We start from the raw sequence: 6,003 nt of genomic DNA on the forward strand, positions 1-6,003 counted from the left end.
ATTATATTAATATTAGACTACTATTTGTCAGCAGTAGATCTAGTAGATGTATATCTTACCTTTGATGCGTTTTTTTTTCTAACAATTGCGAAGATGTAATCTAATTTAGTTCTATAATCTAAACAAATCTCAGCAAAATTTTTAAGTAGTCTTACTTTATGCCCATACAACAACAGATCTAGGCCTATATTCATACACCGAGCAGAACTGTAGAGGCCTAGTCTATTGACATTCTATTCAGGCTAGTTGTGTGACAAGAAGTATAAGCTATAAATGACCATGAATAGGATCTAAAATGTACCGGTATTTTTTTTAATAGTATTTTTTCCTCAATGAAGTGTTGTTTTTTTAAAATAATTTCTATTATTGATCAATGGTTTTCTTTAAATCTACAGACTTAATCTGATACGTCTTAAGAAAGGTTGGAATGGGAATCCCGGTATTATAACGCCTAAAGGAGGGAAATCCCCTTACCCAGGATGTTTAATCATGTTTATGGACACTACTAAGGCACAGTTGACTGAACTACGAAGAGTTGCCTCTCTTGTACCTACTCGGGAATTTGTAGTTTAATTTCATCCTGTATGTCTTCTGTAAAAATGTTTGACATGTTTCGGATGTTCCTTCAGAGTTGAAGATAGTTTACTTCCTAGTCCAAACCTCCCGCAGGACGACGGGGGATGGGAGCGGGCAGGGTTTGAACCCTCGACCGTCGATGAATCCGAACGACAGTCCAGCGCGCAAACCGCTTAGATCTACTTAAGATTGGGGAAGATACATGTATTGACCTACTTACCAAAGGCAGGTATTGACCTATTTATTCGAGACAATGTATTGAACTACTTACTAACGACACATCTTCTATATTACAGACGTTACTTCAATTGATCTACGTTTAGTTTGATGATCCCGTTTCTTAATTTGTAATCGAGATGAACACAATCTCGTTTTCTCTGTAGACCAATCTTAGCTTTTTTTTTTCCTGGTCAACTTTTGGAAAGTTGGTTATACTCTGAAAAGTCGACTACATTCTAGAAAATTTTGAAAAGTCAACTACATTCTAGGCAATTTCGAAAATTCAAATACATTCAAATTCTTAGTGATAATTTTGAAAGGTTGACTACATTCTAGGTAATTTTGAAAATTCTTATATCTTTAAGACGTCATTTCAACAAAGAAGATGATTAAGTTAACTAAATACTAGGCAGGAGAAAGTTGGCACTACTTTATTTGTGTGTGTGTGTGTGTGTTAAAGTTGTCAGTTCTGTTATGGATACAACAATAAAGGGTATTATAATATATAAAGTGAAGGCGTCCTACAGGGAGTCACTTTTACGAAAAGGCTTGGTTCAGAGAATAAGAATCATAGACATAAAATATTTTATGTCTATGATAAGAATATGGTAGCAGCATTCTCCTGTGGTTAGAGTTACCAAACGCAAAAGAGCCCAGAAGAGGACCAAAAAAAAAGAGGACAAAAATGACATGAGCATTTTCTACACATTATAGCCATCTTTGTGAGAAGACTCTCAGTGATTTCATGCCGTTTGGACCTCATTCAACAATCGTAAACAAACAACATTTAGCCACGTGATTCTCTAACTCTTCTATACAAATTACGCAGTCCATAAGGGCTGTCACGTGATACGTTTTTTTTTCATTGTTTTATCAATATTATCACGTGGCTAAATGTTGTTTGTTTACGATTGGGGAATGAGGTCCGCTTTGCGTTGCTCAGCTCTTTCAACGCTAATATTATGCCCGGGCATGAAAAAGAAAAATTACAGATCTTGAGTAGCTCTGAATAATAGTATTTTTTCTTTGGACGGCCATGAATATATAAGGACATTTATTCATAAATGAGTTAGTCAAAAAAACAACACATCTTTCTGCTATTTATAATGGACTTTGTGTAATTAAACCTAACACCACACAATGCTAGTCGGTGAATGAAAATGTAATTGCAATAAACAGCAGAGTAAAAGTCAGATATTTCACACTTTAGGCCAATGCCTGCCGGACGTCGGACACCATTCTAAAAGGAAGGGCATGTCCTCATTTTGCTGGGCGTCTGGTCCAGCCTACCGCCACCGTACGCCGTTCCGCTGGAGATTTGGGCTAGAATGTAATAAGCTTCAATTCTGAAGGAACATTCAGGTAAAAAAACAAGATGTCACGCTCGAAAGCACATCGTGGCTATAACCAAGCCAGGGAAAATTACCAGGTTATTAGGTCAGTAAGGTAACATTGTTTATCAGCATCAGACGCCTTGGCTGGCTTGGCCACGTTCGTATAATGCCAGTAGGTCGACTTCCACAGGACATCCTGTATGGCGATCTAATAGAAGGCAGGAGAGCCGCTGGTCGCCCACTTTTACGTTATACGGATGTATGCAAACGCGACATGAAGCTCTTCAAAATCGACACTGGCAACTGGGAAGAGGTGGCACTGGATAGATCCACATGGAGAGAGAGCATAAAGGAAGGGTCACGGATTGCAGATGTCATACACAACAGAAGTAAAAAGAAGGGTGAAAATGCAACGGCGCCTGGTGATGACAGGTGCCCAACCTGCGACCGCAGCTGTGTATCAAGGATTGGCCTCTTTAGCCACACAAGAAGTTGCAAAGGGAAAAGATCGTCTCTCGAGACGTAAAATGCCACAGAAGGTCACATTTTTTATAGGTAGAAACCCGAAAAGATATTTATTTCATTAACTATGTGGGTCATTGAATGAAAGCAATTTTGAAAGGTTCAAGAAATCGATATGTAACAATCCAGAAAATTCTTTTTAGGAGACTAGAAAAGGACATCGGGGTCATTGCTCATTGGTCAGTAATTATTGATTATCAGTATTTTTAATTTTTTGTTTCACTAATATTCGTTATTGGATTTATTATATTATTCCTTAAATTTGTACTAGTGAATTTAGTTCTCTCCCTATCAGAAAATCTTTAATCCACTGATGCAATGGACCATCAATGCCAAAATATTTTAATTTATTAAGCAAACTATGGTGGTGAACATTGTCAAAAGCCTTGGAAAAATCTAGTAAGATAGCATCTATTTGCTCACTATCATCTAAACCTTTTGAAAAATCATCAATTGGTCTTATTAGTTGTGTTTCACACGATCTATATTTCCTAAAGCCATGTTGGTATGGGGTGAGGACATTATGTTTGTCTAATGGGTTTTTATGATGTTGCTACATATTATGTGTTCTAGGATTTTACATGTGATGCTGGTAAGTGATACTGGTCTGTAGTTTCCTGGGTGAGATTTTTCTACTTTTTTAAAATAGGGGTGGGGGTGACGCTTCTTTCTAGTCACTAGGCACTCTGCCCTGGTTAAGAGATGCTTGAAAAAGTATGTTTAACGTGTGTGTGCCTTCCCCCCCCCCTGTTCTATTCTACATGTCGATCTCTACCGAGACCAGTTTACAATAGCTCCTTGCCACGTCACAAGTCTGGCATCACGACCTTCGGCCACATCTCTCTTCCTATGCGTCGGGAGATCCCGAGACAATGGAAGAACTAGTGATGTGATACACCTTCGATGAAGTCCAGTAGGGAATCGGCGCCGGAGGCGCCATTATCCCGTTGATGGTTAGAAAGGCTTTTATCCAACCACCAGGCCTGGCCATGGGGCTCTTCACCCCTGTCCTGTCTGAGGGCACCCAACGGTAGGCGGCCATATCGGTTGACTGACTGGTAAAACCGGGCCGTGCCGTGTACACAGCGCACCGTAACCGGTCCTGGCCCACTCGCTATAAGTGGCCGGGAACAGCGCTAACTGCGGGGAGCTTGTCTCATATTCCTATACTGTAACCGCCACTTATTCCGTGTAGGGACGCCACTCCAGCCCACGGGACACTGATGACGGCCCCCTTTGTGGAACGGCATGGCGGACTTTTTGGACTGGGTTGCAGGTTACTTGTTCCATCCCCACCCCGAGTGAGATAAAAAAAAACAAAAGCTCACCCAGGGAGACCTGCTAGAAGGTCTGGTTCGCTACTCGTTCTTAGCCTGTCCAGATCCACCTCTGGATGTTTCCACCGGAGGGCCACGCTGAGGCGACGGGTAGCTGGAAATCCTCCGGGATGTGATACACAGACGTCACCTCCATGGGTCTCACCCGAACATAACTCTATTGTTCAGACAGGCCGGCAGAGGGCGCTCTTGTTCGTTTTGCTGGCCTAGATTGTGATAAGTAGGAAGTTATATATAGATATATATGTCTATGGGTTTTGATCATTTTGATATATATTGCTGGCAGTATTAAATTTTCACATCATGATCAAGAGCAAAGAACTGTCTCAAGCCAGTGTGACACAAAATACAAATGGAAACTAAAACAAGACCCAACAAACTATTCATTAAGAAGGCGGTAAAACTTGTTTTGTGTATAATTCTAGAATGTAGTGAATAACATTTTTAAAAAGTGAATCTCAAATCTGTAACAAATTAGCAGACGTGAGAGGAAGTACAAGTGTTTGCCTAATAAACGTGTCACTCCAAATGTGAAAATGTTGACGTAGGGCTTAAGCCTTTTAGGATTGCAGAAGTGACTTCACAAGAGAAGATATTTACTTCCTACTTATTTCATGGGTCAGTGACTTAGATTCTTACTCTACTAAGTCATTGGTTTTATGATGAAATCACGAAGTGGTCTGTTATAGTTAATACCTATTAGTGTGAAAGAAAGGGGGAACAAGCCGACGACGTGCGATAGAAAGATGTATCATTTTTTTTTCTCTGTATTTCTTACATACATCTCTATTAAAGTTGAAGGCTGTGTGCATATTTATATATTTTATATATATAAAAGTTATATTCTAGCTTGTTTAAAAAGAAGTCTGTTTCAAGTTCTACATGAATAATATAATACGTCTAAACTGGTTTAGTTGCACTAGCTGTTCGGAGCTACAAACCAACTGACTGAGTACCAACAATGTGGTTAGCATTTTGGATTGTTGTCATGATGCCAAGGTTTAAACCTTTCTGGCTATCATCGACTTGCCATTCTTCAGGAGATTAGGGCTGGGATGAACTCATCTATTTATTGGACGGTACATCCAATTTATATCTAATACGAAACACTGGATGATAAACTGTCCACCTTGTCACAGACTGTTGTTTGTTGTTGTATAGTTTGACATTATTTCACAGTATACTGCAATATTTAGTTGAAATTTTTTTCCTATTCTCCTCACTGAAGAGTTCTTTAGGGTCAAGGCTACTCCCTTTAATGACCGGGGGGGTTGGTTTTTACCCCAATGGCTAGGATGAAGGATTGGCTCTTCACAGACCTTTCAGTCTGGCGGCCCCAATCAACAACTAGATGATCATGTCATTACATCTGTTTTCATGAGACATGGCTCCTTGAGCTCCTGCTTTAAGACAACACTCTATATACCATCACATAGTCTCTATATACCATCGCATAGTTTCTATATACCATCACATAGTCTCTATATACCATCACATAGTCTCTATATGCCATTGCATAGTCTCTATATACCATCGCATAGTCTCAATATACCATCACATAGTCTCTATATACCATCACATAGTCTCTATATACCATCACATAGTCTCTATATACCATCACATAGTCTCTATATACCATCACATAGTCTCAATATACCATCACATAGTCTCTATATACCATCACATAGTCTCTATATACCATCACATAGTCTCTATATACCATCACATAGTCTCTATATACCATCGCATAATCTCTATATACCATCACATAGTCTCTATATACCATCACATAGTCTCTATATACCATCGCATAGTCTCTATATACCATCACATAGCCTCTATATACCATCACATTTTGTTGGAGGGTGAAGTGCCCATTTGAGATGAGTGGACTCAACTAACTTTAGTTGGGGAAAGAAAAGGCGGTTGGTCGTTGTGTTGGTCACATGACACCAGGCTTATTAACCATTGGCCAAAGCAACATATGACCTAAACATCATCCGCCCGGTACCCCG

General features: G+C 39.6%; 1 protein-coding gene across 4 annotated transcripts in view; it reads right to left on the reverse strand.

Annotated features, from left to right (window-relative positions):
- LOC106061699 (acyloxyacyl hydrolase-like) overlaps positions 1–901 on the reverse strand; it is a 41,832-nt gene extending 40,931 nt beyond the window's left edge. For 2 of the 4 annotated variants that reach the window (XM_056036518.1, XM_056036519.1), the window contains exon 1: positions 60–413. The gene's annotated coding sequence lies outside the window, so the exon portion shown is untranslated. Of the gene's footprint in view, positions 1–59; positions 414–796 lie in introns of those variants that run through there. The other 2 variants (XM_056036520.1, XM_056036521.1) reach the window with 2 other exon arrangements.
- Between the last annotated feature and the right edge of the window lie 5,102 nt (positions 902–6,003).

The sequence above is a fragment of the Biomphalaria glabrata genome, chromosome 7 (genome assembly GCF_947242115.1).
Source record: "Biomphalaria glabrata chromosome 7, xgBioGlab47.1, whole genome shotgun sequence".
NCBI lineage: Eukaryota > Metazoa > Mollusca > Gastropoda > Planorbidae > Biomphalaria > Biomphalaria glabrata.